This window comes from Sminthopsis crassicaudata, chromosome 3 (genome assembly GCF_048593235.1).
Source record: "Sminthopsis crassicaudata isolate SCR6 chromosome 3, ASM4859323v1, whole genome shotgun sequence".
In the NCBI taxonomy this organism is placed as follows: domain Eukaryota; kingdom Metazoa; phylum Chordata; class Mammalia; order Dasyuromorphia; family Dasyuridae; genus Sminthopsis; species Sminthopsis crassicaudata.
In genome coordinates this window covers 459,754,166-459,768,105 of record NC_133619.1, presented here as the reverse complement: position 1 = coordinate 459,768,105, position 13,940 = coordinate 459,754,166, and the positions used below count along the sequence as shown (strand labels likewise).

Genomic DNA, 13,940 nt, shown 5'->3' with positions numbered 1-13,940 from the left:
GTTCAATTATTTCTGATTTCTCCTTGTTTAATCTATTCCATTACTCTATTTTTGAACCAATATCAAAGAGTTTTGATTACTACTATTTTATTTAAAATAGAATTGAGGTCTAGAAGTTTTATTCAGTAGTAATGTTTTCAGTCAATCAGTTGGTAAGTAAATATTAAATGTCTAATATGACCTAAGACAAGAAATTTATGTCCTAGAAATACAAAGACACAAAGAAATAAAATTGAAAAGTTCTTTCTCATATTTGTCAAGAATTATTTTCTATGGAACTAGAGATGATGTGAAAAGTAATATTATAGGATGCAATGGTTAAGATATTAGTAAACTATGTCTTAAGTGAAACTATGTATTGAATTGATATATGACATCCATGCGACCTTGGACAATGAACAACTACTCAGAGCCTTTTTTTATTCCTTCTGTAAAATGAAAGGGTTAGATTGGAAGATCCCTAAGGCCTGTTGAGCTCTAACATTCTATAATTGTATGATTTACTGTTAACTGTCAATTAGCTACGCCTGGCATGTTTGGGATTTGAAATTCTCTTTGAGGTAATGTATGTAAAGTACCATAAATGTAAGCTCTTATTATTATTTTAATTGCACTTTCTAGTATTTCAGAGTCTATGTTTATTTAAGCTGTGTTTCATCTAATTTGTATTTATCTACCTATGGTAAATGAAAAATATGGAAGATTTATCCCTTTGTGTTGCTCATTGAACTAGTAAATATGTATATAACAGAAAAGCTATTTTTATGAAAATCTAAATTTATAAACTAAGCAAAGGGTAGAATGGCCATTTATTTTACAATATAATTATTTACTTTATAAAAAGTAAAATAAAAAATAAGTTTTTTACATGTTTTCTATGTATGTACTGTGTATGCTCTATGCATTTGAAATTAATAACATTTTCAGTTTTCCAAAACAAACCAAATATAACAAAACAGACTGAAGAGATGTATTGCTGGCAGAGGTACAGAATATATAGTTCAACTCCTTTATTTTACAGGTAAAGAAACTGAAACCAATAGATGGTGAAGTTACTTGAACCAAGTCATACAAATAGATAGGATAGAGAGTATTCAAACCTAGGTCTGCTGATTCCCAATCTACTGCTCTTTCACATCCTATCACATGAGTGAATGTAAAAGTATAATGTAAGCTCATTCTTATTTTCTATAATTATGAATTGTAACTTCATAAAATGTTTATTTAGTATCTGTGAGATGCATAAATTTTGATACAATGGAGCTAAAAAAGGACTCTTATCTTTTTCCCCAGAGCCTTATAATTTAAGCCATCTCATATTTCAAATGAGTTCTTTTAATATAAACTATGTTGCAACAAATGGAGTACTTGCTACTTCTTATATATGATGTTCTATCCTCAACTTACATGACTTTCCTCAACCTGGCACTTTTTTTTCTGATGCTTTGCCTGCTCACCCCATTCCCTATCGCCAGCTACTTTGAAGGCTCAGCTTAGCTGCAACCTCCTATTTAATGTCTTTGTCAATACCTTTATTATTATTATTATTATTATTATTATTATTATTATTATTAATGTTCCCTCCTGACCCTGAAATTACTCTAAATTTATGTACAATAATATTTTGTCTTTACTGACTTGGGAACATATTTTATTCCTGTTCCCTTTCTGGCTAGACTTTTTGTTTTTGATAGAATAACTAGACTATTGAAAGGACAGGGATAGTTTGCTAAGATTTTAGCAAAGCATTTGACAGTAGTAATCTATGAAAAAGATTCCTTCAAGGAGAGACTGTCTCTAATGTGAAGTCTTTCCTGATCTCTACAACTGTTAGCACTCTGTCCTCTTTGTAATGATCTTGTGTTGTACTTATCCATGTACATAAACACCTCCTCTAACAAAATATAATCTGCAACTTGACAGTAGAGACAGTCTTGACTATTTCATTTTGATCTTGGACCTAAAGCACCTAGTAGTATAGTATCCATAGTAGTTACTTAATATTTTTTTCAGTTTCTTCAATTGAATTCACTATCCTCCCATTCTTATTTTTAAATGTTCCACATTTCCACACATTTCAAAACTTCCTGCTTTCCAGAGTTCCTGACCATGATGTCCCATTCAGACACTCCTCAGAAACATAGCATAATAAGTTGACTCCTCTATTTCTGTTATTTCTTATTTTTTGTTTTTCTAACAACTCTCTCCCTGATTTCCTTCATTTTTGTCTTTCTTCCTTTTCTCTTATTCCCTTATTTTTCTCTTTTCTTAACTTTCTTCTCCTCCTCCAGCTTCTCCTCTTTCTTCTTCCTTGTTTATGTGTATCTCCAAGTCAACAGGAATTTAGTATATTGAGTATCTATGATATTTTTGCCTTCAGAAGTAGAAATTTAGAACTAAAAGGAATCTAAGATGATCTTGTTCAACCCTCTCCTTCTATAGATAAAAAAGCTGTGACTTAGAGAGAGTAAGGGAGGTGATATTTGAATTCTTGGTCCAAATTTAGAACTCTTTCCACTGTATTATATTTGAAGCCCCTTAATTTTTTTTATTTCCCCTCACCACCCATGACTATTGGTTAGACCATTGGTGGAACAGTACTAAATATGTCATTAGTCCCTATTTTGAACAACCTCAATATTTTTTTCTTTTAGAACATGAAGGATGACAACTAGTTTAATGAACATGAACATAATTGTCTCATAATAGGAAGTATTCACAGCTGCATTAAACAAATTTAAAAGACTCCAGCATAAAACATATTGCCCAAATGGTGTAAAATGTTAAAGGTTAACCAAAATTATATGGCTCTACTCATGGGACGTTGGGATATATCCAACCCACAATGGCTTTCTACAGGTAGTACATTTCTATAGTCAGCATACAATTTCAGGAACACATAGCAGGGCCAGTGGGATTACATACTTCAATGCAGCATCTTAATTGAAAGGGACACCATTTAACAGAGAAAATCTAACTCATTACAAAGCAAATTTTTTCTAATATTGAGCCCTCTACCCAAGCAGTTCCATAGCTTCAGAATATTGATATGATAGAAATCATATTATTATGGAGATTTCAGGAAAAGGCACTCTCACTTGTCATTCACATACCATAGATTTAGAGCTACAAATGTCCTTAGAGAGTATCTAGGGCCATATTCTCTTCATTTTATAAGTAAGAAAACTGATAGCTAAAAAATTAAACTGGCTTGTCCAAAGTCCAAAGTGGGACATATGAACTTCTTCAGCCACCTACCAAATAACTGTTTAAAAAAGATAGTATACTCTTCTGTAATTTGTCCTTGAAATAAACGTATGAAACTCAACACACCAAATGAAATTTAGGTTTTTAAAAATAGTTTCAAGGACTTAAGTAATCTCATGTATGACCAATATATATGTATTTATTAAGGGAAAGGTCCCAAATCTTTATAAGTCTGTGCCACAAAGATCAACTATAGTTATCTTTCAAAAGATAAATGCCCTCTGTAATAATCTTAACTCAAATTTATATAGTGCTTATATTTTTAATGGGAGTATAGAAATGAAGGTCAAAAGGGCAATTTAGAGCTATACTGTGGAAGATCATGGGAGGTATACATTGAATAAATTCTGGAGATAAAGTAAAAATTTTGCATTTCAATAGTGTCTATGTTATTATCTATGTAACTTTGAACAAGTCACAACTCTTCTGGTCCTCAGTTCTTTTATAAAACAAAGATGTTAGATAAGATAGTTTCCGAGGTAACTTTTGACTCAAAAATCTATGATCCCATGATCCAATGGTTCTGTGACCTTAACTTAGTTAAATGTGTGTTTGTTATGCTAGAGTTAATATAATACAACAGAAAATTTTTGAGCAGAAGATGAAATGATCAGATCTTAACCTTGGGTTTTTTTTATATATAATAGCTTTTTATTTTCAAAATACATACAAAGATAGTTTTTAACATTCATCCTTATAAAACCTTGTGTTCCAAATTTTTCTCCCTTCCTTTCCCTACACTCTCCACTAGACAAGTAATCCAATATATGTTAAATATGTACAATTCTTTTATACATATTTCCACATTTATCATGATGCACAAGAAAAGTCAGATCAAAAAGGATAAAATGAAAAAGAAAAAAAGCAAGCAAACAACAAAAAAGTTAAAAATACTATGTTGTGATCTACATTCAGTCCCCATAGTCCTGTTTTTTGGATCCAGATGGCTGGCTCTATCATGTCTATTGGAATTAGCCAGAATCATCTCCTTGTTGAAAAGAGCCAAGTCCGGGGGGCGGAGCCAAGATGGCGGAGAAGAAACACACGACTCAGTGAACGTCCTCACTCCCTCACAACCAATTAGATAAATTAAGTCTCAAAATTAGCTCAGGACTGATAGATACCACAAGGACTGGAAGCACGACTTACCAGCTGAAGAGAATCTGGAGTTTCAACAGGAAAGGTCAGTTCTCAGGGGAGGAATAAGAAAGACCAGCACAGACGGTGGGGTAGGGGCACACTGCGCCCATTGCGCTGGGAAGGGCTCTGGGATCAGAGAAGCCACTGAGGTAAAGGAATCTGGCACAGGCTGTTAGCTCTTCTCTGCTAATTATTTAGCAGTTCAGAAGAGAAAGCCAAAATATTTTAAAACTCAGATTAGATTTTCCCCAATCCTGGGGGGTGACTCAGCAAATCTCTTGGCACCAGGGGGTGTGGCCACAGCTACCTCCTGAGAATAGTTAAGAGACTGACAAGTGGGTGGATACGGCCCAAGGCAACACACACTGCCTAGCTTAGCTGGAGGGAGTGGAACTCAGCTCCAGGAAGTCCCAGAGAAGCGGAACCTTTGAACTAGGGACCGCGGTTTCTGGCAGACACTTCCAGTTTGAGCGCAGGGGCTTCTCACGTCACCTGCTGCAGACATTCACTCCCCACCCGGACACATAGGCTGGGCTTCCTGCAGTCTTCACTATTCTACGCCCTCGAAGCACAGTAGTGCTAATCACCTCTGAGGCACCTCCAGGGAGGGGGTGGGGAACTCTCTCCCAGAGCTCTATCTTAGCTAAGGCGCAGGAGCCACTGCATCCATCCGGTCTGGGAGGAAGCTGGTAAAGAAGTAAATAATTTCCTACCCCAGGGACAGACCCCAAAACATTTTTAAGTATGAGCAAAAAAGCTAGAAAAACTATAGATTCCTTCTATACAGAGAAAGAGCGGGTATCCAACCCCGAGGAAGTTAACAGCAAAGATTCAGAAGATAACAACCTAAAGGGGAACGATTCCTGCCCCCCATCACATAACTCTCTCCTAGAAGAAGCTCTTAAAAAATTGAGGGAGATCGAAGAAAAATGGGGAAAAGAAAGGGAAGTTATGATAGAGAATAACAACGTCCTGAAATTGGAGTTGGAAAAAATAAAGAATTCACAGGAGATGCAGGGAAACAAAATTAGTGAATTAGAAAAGGTTAAAAAAACACAGGAAAGTAGGATTTCTGAATTGGAAAAGATAAAAAAGTCTCAAGAAAATAGAATTTCTGAATTGGAAAAAGAAAATAATTCTCAAAAAAAAAAAAATTAGGGAAATGGAAAAAAATTCAATAGAGCAAAATAATTCATTTAAAAACGAAATTGGGCATTTACAAAAAGAACTAAAAACTGTGAAAGAAGAAAATAACTCCTTAAAAGTCAGGATGGAACAAATAGAAATGAATGATTCACAGAGAACCCAAGAATCAGTCAAACAAAACAAAAAAATGAGAAGCTGGAGAACAACGTCAAATACTTACTGGGAAAATCTATAGACCTGGAAAATAGATCTAGGAGAGATAATCTGCGGATTATTGGACTTCCAGAAAACTATGACCAAAAAAAGAGCCTAGATTCTATTTTACAGGAAATTATCAAAGAGAACTGTCCAGAGATAATAGAAACAGAAGGGAAAGTAGATGTGGAAAGAATTCATCAAACTCCTTCTGAAATAGACCCTAAAAAAAGAACACCACGGAATATTGTGGCTAAGCTGCAGAATTACCACACAAAGGAGAAAATCCTGCAAGCAGCTAGAAAAAAACAATTTAAATACCAAGGTGCCACAATAAGGGTCACCCAAGATCTGGCTGCCTCCACATTAAAAGATAGAAGGGCCTGGAACCTGATATTCCGTAAGGCAAAAGATCAAGGACTGCAACCAAGAATGAACTACCCAGCTAAGTTTAGCATCTTTTTCCATGGAAGAAGATGGTCATTCAATGAAACAGAGGAATTCTATATGTTTCTAAGAAAAAAACCAGACTTAAACAAAAAATTTGATCTACATCCACAAGACTGAAGAGAAACAGAAAAAGGTACACAGAACCCTTGAGAACTGTAACTCTGTTGTGGGTATATAAAAAATACTCAAGGATAATTTGATTTTACTGATATAAAAGAAAAAAAGGGGGGTGTAGTAAAGGGAAGGAGTGATAAAAAGAGGGAAACTACATCCCAGGAAGAGACATAGAAAATACACCATATCTGAGGGAACTTAGTGAGGGGGAGAATCATTGTGTGAATCTTACTCTCATCAGAAGAGGCTCAAAGAGTAAATAATTAACATATTTGTTTTTCAGAGAATTTTCTCTCGCCTCATTAAAAGGGGGGAGAGGAAAAGGGAAAAGGAAAAGGAGAATAAGTGAAGGGACTTGGAGGGAGGGGGGAGGGATCCTAATAAAAAAAAAAAAAAAAGAGGGAAGATTGCGCGTCACAAGGGGGGTCGGTAAATTAAATATCGGGGAGGGGGATCAGGGGGGTCAAGGGAAAAAAGCATAATCTGGGGATAATATGATGGCAGGAAATACAGAATTAGTAATTTTAACTGTAAATGTAAATGGGATGAACGATCCCATCAAACGGAGACGGATAGTAGATTGGATCAAAAAGCAGAACCCTACAATATGTTGCCTACAGGAAACACACTTAAAGCAGGGAGATACATACAGAGTAAAGGTAAAAGGTTGGAACAGAGCCTATTATGCTTCAAGTAAAGCCAAAAAAGCAGGGGTAGCTATCCTTATCTCAGATCAAGCAAAAGCAGAAGTAGATCTCGTTAAAAAAGATAAGGAAGGAAACTATATCCTGCTGAAAGGTAGCATAAATAATGAAGCCATATCAATACTAAACATATATGCACCAAGTGGTATAGCATCTAACTTTCTAAAGGAAAAGTTAAGAGAACTGCAAGAAGAAATAGACAGTAAAACTATAATAGTGGGAGATCTCAACCTTGCACTCTCAGATTTAGACAAATCAAACCACAAAACAAACAAGAAAGAAATTTAAAAAGTAAATAGAACATTAGAAAAACTAGGTATGATAGACCTTTGGAGAAAACTGAATGGCAATAGGAAGGAATATACTTTCTTCTCAGCAGTTCATGGATCCTATACAAAAATTGACCATATACTAGGACATAAAGATCTCAAAATTAAATGTAGGAAGGCAGAAATAATAAATGCCTTCTTCTCAGATCACAATGCAATAAAAGCTACATTCAGTAAAAAGTTAGGGGTAAATAGACCAAAAAGTAATTGGAAACTGAATAATCTCATCTTAAAGAATGACTGGGTGAAAGAGCAAATTATAGAAACAATTAACAATTTCACCCAAGATAATGATAATAATGAGACATCATATCAAAATCTTTGGGATGCAGCTAAAGCGGTAATAAGGGGAAATTTTATATCTTTAGAGGCTTATTTGAAGAAAATTGAGAAAGAGAAGATTAACGAATTGGGCTTACAACTTAAAAGGCTAGAAAAAGACCAAATTATAAACCCCCAACCAAAAATTAAACTCGAAATACAAAAATTAAAAGGAGAAATCAATAAAATTGAAAGTAAAAAAACTATTGAATTAATAAATAAAACCAAGAGTTGGTTTTATGAAAAAGCCAATAAAATAGATAAACCTTTGGTAAATTTGATCAAAAAAAAGAAAGAGGAAAATCAAATTGATAGTCTTACAAATGAAAAGGGGGATCTTTCCACCAATGAAGAGGAAATTAGAGAAATAATAAGGAGTTACTTTGCCCAACTTTATGCCAATAAATTTGATAACTTAAGTGAAATGGATGACTTTCTCCAAAAATATAGGCTCCGTAGATTAACAGAGGAGGAGATAAATTGCTTAAATAGTCCCATTTCAGAAAAAGAAATAGAACAAGCTATTAATCAACTCCCCAGGAAAAAATCCCCAGGGCCAGATGGATTCACATGTGAATTCTACCAAACATTTAAAGAACAATTAGCCCCAATGTTATATAAATTATTTGAAAAAATAGGGGATGAAGGAGTCCTACCAAACTCCTTTTATGACACAGACATGGTACTGATACCTAAACCTGGTAGATCGAAAACTGAGAAAGAAAATTATAGACCAATCTCCTTAATGAATATTGATGCTAAAATCTTAAATAAGATATTAGCAAAAAGACTTCAGAAAATCATCTCCAAGATAATACACTATGATCAAGTAGGATTTATTCCAGGAATGCAGGGCTGGTTTAATATTAGGAAAACTATTAATATAATTGACCATATTAATAATCAAATTAATAAGAACCATATGATCATCTCAATAGATGCAGAAAAAGCATTTGACAAAATCCAACATCCATTCCTACTAAAAACTCTTGAGAGTATAGGAATAAATGGATTATTCCTTAGAATAATCAGGAGTATATATTTAAGACCGTCAGTAAGCATAATATGCAATAGAAATAAACTGCAACCTTTCCCAGTAAGATCAGGAGTGAAACAAGGTTGCCCACTATCACCATTACTATTCAATATAGTACTAGAAACGCTAGCCTCGGCAATAAGAGCCGAGAAAGAGATTCAAGGAATTAGAGTAGGAAATGAGGAAATTAAACTATCACTTTTTGCAGATGACATGATGGTGTACTTAGAGAACCCCAAAGACTCTGCTAAAAAGCTACTAGAAATAATTCAAAATTTCAGCAAAGTGGCAGGATACAAAATAAATCCACATAAATCCTCGGCATTTTTATATATCACTAACAAAATGCAACAGCAAGAGATACAAAGAGAAATTCCATTCCAAACAAATGTTGAGAGTATAAAATATTTGGGAATCCATCTACCAAAGAAAAGTCAGGAATTATATGAAAAAAATTACAAAACACTTGCCACAAAAATAAAATCAGATTTAAATAATTGGAAAGACATTCAGTGCTCTTGGATAGGCCGAGCGAATATAATAAAGATGACAATACTCCCCAAACTAATCTATTTATTTAGTGCTATACCAATCAGACTCCCAAGAAACTATTTTAATGACCTAGAAAAAATAACAACAAAATTCATATGGAAGAATAAAAGGTCAAGAATTGCAAGGGAACTAATGAAAAAAAACTCAGAGGAAGGTGGTCTAAGTGTACCTGATCTAAAGCTATATTATATAACAGCAGTCACCAAAACCATTTGGTATTGGCTAAGAAATAGACCGGTAGATCAGTGGAACAGATTAGATACAAAGGACAAAAAAGGGTACATCTATAGCAATCTAATCTTTGACAAACCCAAAGATTCCAACATTAGGGATAAAAATTCATTATTCGGAAAAAACTGTTGGGAAAACTGGAAATTAGTATGGCAGAAATTAGATATGGATCCACACTTAACACCATATACCAAGATAAGATCAAAATGGGTCCATGATTTAGGCATAAAGAGGGAGATAATAAATAGATTAGAGGAACAGAGGATAATCTACCTCTCAGACTTGTGGAGGAGGAAGGAATTTATGATCAGAGGAGAACTAGAGATCATTATTGATCACAAAATAGAAGATTTTGATTACATCAAACTAAAAAGTTTCTGTACAAATAATACTAATGCAAACAAGATTAGAAGGGAAGTAACAAATTGGGAAAATATTTTTAAAAACAAAGGTTCTGACAAAGGTCTCATTTCCAAAATATATAGAGAACTGACCATAATTTATAAGAAACCGAACCATTCTCCAATTGATAAATGGTCAAAGGATATGAACAGACAATTCTCAGAGGAAGAAATTGAAACTATATCCACTCACATGAAAGAGTGTTCCAAATCACTACTGATCAGAGAAATGCAAATTAAGACCACTCTGAGATACCACTACACACCTGTCAGATTGGCTAAGATGACAGGAACAAATAATGACAAATGTTGGAGGGGATGTGGGGAAATTGGGACACTAATACATTGCTGGTGGAGTTGTGAAAGAATCCAGCCATTCTGGAGAGCAATCTGGAATTATGCCCAAAAAGTTATCAAACTGTGCATACCCTTTGACCCAGCAGCGCTACTACTGGGATTATATCCCAAAGAAATACTAAAGAGCGGAAAGAGACATATATGTGCCAAAATGTTTGTGGCAGCTCTTTTTGTTGTAGCTAGAAACTGGAAGATGAATGGATGTCCATCAGTTGGAGAATGGTTGGGTAAATTGTGGTATATGAAAGTTATGGAATATTATTGCTCGGTAAGAAATGACCAGCAGGAGGAATACAGAGAGGATTGGAGAGACTTAAATCAACTGATGCTGAGTGAAATGAACAGAACCAGAAGATCACTGTATACTTCAACAACAATACTGTATGAGGATGTATTCTGATGGAAGTGGAAATCTTCAACATAAAGAAGATCCAACTCACTTCCAGTTGATCAATGATGGACAGAGGTAGATACACCCAGAGAAGAAACACTGGGAGGGGAATGTAAATTGTTAGCACTACAATCTGTCTGCCCAGGTTGCATGTACCTTCGGATTCTAATGTTTATTGTGCAACAAGAAAATGATATTCACACACATGTATTGTACTTAGACTATATTGTAACACATGTAAAATGTATGGTATTGCCTGTTGTCGGGGGGAGGGAATAGAGGGAGGGGGGGTAATTTGGAAAAATGAATACAAGGGATAATATTATAAAATATATGTATATATATAATAAAAAAAAAAAAAGAAAAGAGCCAAGTCCATCCCAGTTGATCATCACATAATCTTGTTGCCAATGTACAGTGTTCTCTTAGTTCTACTCACTTTATTTGGCATCAGTTGATGTAAGTCTCTCTAGGTCTCTCTGAAATTATGCTGCTGATCATTTCTTATAAAACAATAACATTCCATAATATTCACATACCATAATTTATTCAGCCATCCCTAACTGGTGGGGATTTGCTCATTTTCCTATTACTTGCCACTACAAAAAGGCTGCTAGAAACATTTTTATACATGTGGGTCTTTTCCCTTTTTAATGATCTCTTTGGGGTACAGAAACAATAGACATTACTGGATCAAAGAGTATGCACAATTTGATGCCTTTTGAGCATAGTTCCAAATTGCTCTCAAGAATGGTTGGATCATTTCACAATTCCAGCAGTAATGTATTAATGGGTGAGATTATTTTGGCAACTTTACGGAGGGTGGGCTGGAGAGAAAGCTATTGGAAGCAAATAGACTAATCAAGAAATACTAAGTCCAGTAAGAAGTGATGGGAACTTAAAGAAGAATTATAACTATACATGTACAAGGAAGGAAACATGTGAGTAATGTTATTCAGTAAGAATTGGTAAAAGTTCACAATTTTTTACATAAGGGAGAAGGGAAATTAATATGTAAAGAAACTACAAGGATTCTTAATAATCTTTTTCTAGAGATGAATTGATTTAATCCAAGCTATTGTAGAACTTATATGATAAAGGAGTATTCCATATATTCAAATAATTTTTCTTTCATTTCTGTTTTTTTTTTTTTAACTGTATTTATATTTTCATTTCAGTAAGAAGATTCTGGTGGGGAATTCCTTCTACTGGAGGTAACCATCTTATCCCTATCTATTTTTAAGAGAGTGCTTGATTCAAATTGAGAAGTTAAATGATTTAAGATCACAAAGTGTGAGTCAGAAGCAAGAGTTGGACCCAGGATGGCTAGACTAATTCACCAATTCACATAGTTATCTTTTCTCTACATAAATAAATGTAATATATATTTTAAAAAAGATGCATGATAAACACTTTCAAAGGTACATGCTATTGTTCAGTTGTATTCATTTTGTTACCCCCATGGACTACATTGTCCATGGGGTTTTCTTTGCAAAGATACTTGAATGTTGCTATTTATTTCTCTAGGGGATTGAGATAAGCAAGTTAAGTGACTTGCCCAGAGTCACACAGCTAATAAGTGTCTTGAGATTGGATTTGAATTCAGGTCTTCCTGACTTCAGCCAGCACTATATCCACCAAGCTACCTTATTGCTTCAATAAAATATGTATGACATGTTATTTGAGATATGAAAAGGGAAAGGTGATTTCTGAGAGTAGAAAAGGGAGAAGATTTTCTGCAGGGGGTCTTATCTGAGTTGTGCTTTAAAAAGAGCAGAATGTAAAAAGGTAAGGGTTAAGGGGGAAAGTTATAGGGTATATTATAATTATAGTGTGAGTAAAGGATTAGAGTTGGGAAAGTGTGATGTATGTAAAGGGAATAATGAGTAGCATAATACCTAATTTTTTCCACATTTTGATTTCTATGCCAATCAAATTCCAACAGTACTAAATAGAATTACAAAAAATAATATAAAATTCACATGAACAATTAAAAATTTGAGACTATGAAAGGAAATAATTAAGAGAAGTAGTAAGGAGGAGAGACAATACTGCTCAATCTAAAACTATATCACAAGATCATCAAAGAATCAATTCAAGAATCATCAAAATTATGTGATTTTGATATTTTAAAAGATTCTAAAAGAATGAAGAAGAAACATCCCATTTACCTGCCAGTAAAAAGAAAATGAATTTAAAATGAAGAAAGATACATACATTTTGGGGAATAGCTAATGTAGGAATTTGTTTTTTGGAGTATGCAGATACATATTAAAGGATTCGTTTTTCTGTGATTAAAAAAATTATCCAATTTATGGTGGGGGCAGTAGTAAAAAGCAAACAAATCTGTTACTTGAAAAATAAAGATAAACTATTTAAAAATCAAAAAGCATACAAAAGTGAATCTATAGAGTAGATAAATGAAATAGACAAAGATAGACTAGGCAAATTAGTTACTTAGTAATATAATAAATTCCATGTCACAAAAGACTGGGAAATGATGTTTTTAAGGGAAAAGAACTGATAATAAAACTGGTAAGCTTTTTGTTGGAAACATAGACCAGTGTTTTGGGCATTTTCCTACAATAAATTCAAAATATACTAAATCCAAAAGTTATAATATAAAAATCATAGAAGAATGAAAATTATTTGTATTGTTAATCTAGTGAGAATTCATTAATAATGCCAATAATATAAAAATTTTAAGTTTTGACATAAATAAAATCCATGCAATTGGAATTAAAAAACACAAATTAAAAGATGTACATTAGGAATCTCCAACAAATCTTGCATCCAAATCTAAAAGGAATTGACAAAAATCTGTAAAATTAACAAATGACCAATGTATATGATTTTCAAAACAAGAAAAGCAAACTATCAACAACTATCTGAAAAAATGTTCAAAATTAATAATAATCAAAAGATTTCAAGTAAAAAGTAATTCTTTAAGGTATCACAAAACATCCATCACATTTAAAAATAGCAAAAGATCAGAAAATTCAATTAAAGTTCCTTATAGAGAGGTTGTGAGAAAGCAGATGTGTTAATTTATGGCTGATAGAGTTATAAATTCATCTGACATTTCTGGTAAACAATTTGGAATTATGTAAGTAAAGTCACTAATTTCTTTATACTCTCTGACCTAGAATTCCCCATCTTGCAATTATTCTTTCATATAAGTCAGTGACATAAAGAAAAAAAAACTTTATAAACTAAAAATATTCATATTAATCTTATTTGTTACAAGAAAGAACTAGAAATAAAACATGTTATCAGTGAAAAAATTGTAGTTTATTAATGTACTGG

General features: G+C 33.5%; 1 long non-coding RNA gene across 1 annotated transcript in view; it reads left to right on the top strand.

Moving 5' to 3' along the window:
* Positions 1 to 485: 485 nt before the first annotated feature.
* LOC141559678 (uncharacterized) overlaps positions 486 to 13,940 on the top strand; it is a 36,056-nt gene continuing 22,601 nt past the window's right edge. The window contains exons 1-2 of the long non-coding RNA XR_012487521.1: positions 486 to 560; positions 11,813 to 11,848. This is a non-coding gene — a long non-coding RNA (uncharacterized LOC141559678). The remainder of the gene's footprint in view (positions 561 to 11,812; positions 11,849 to 13,940) is intronic.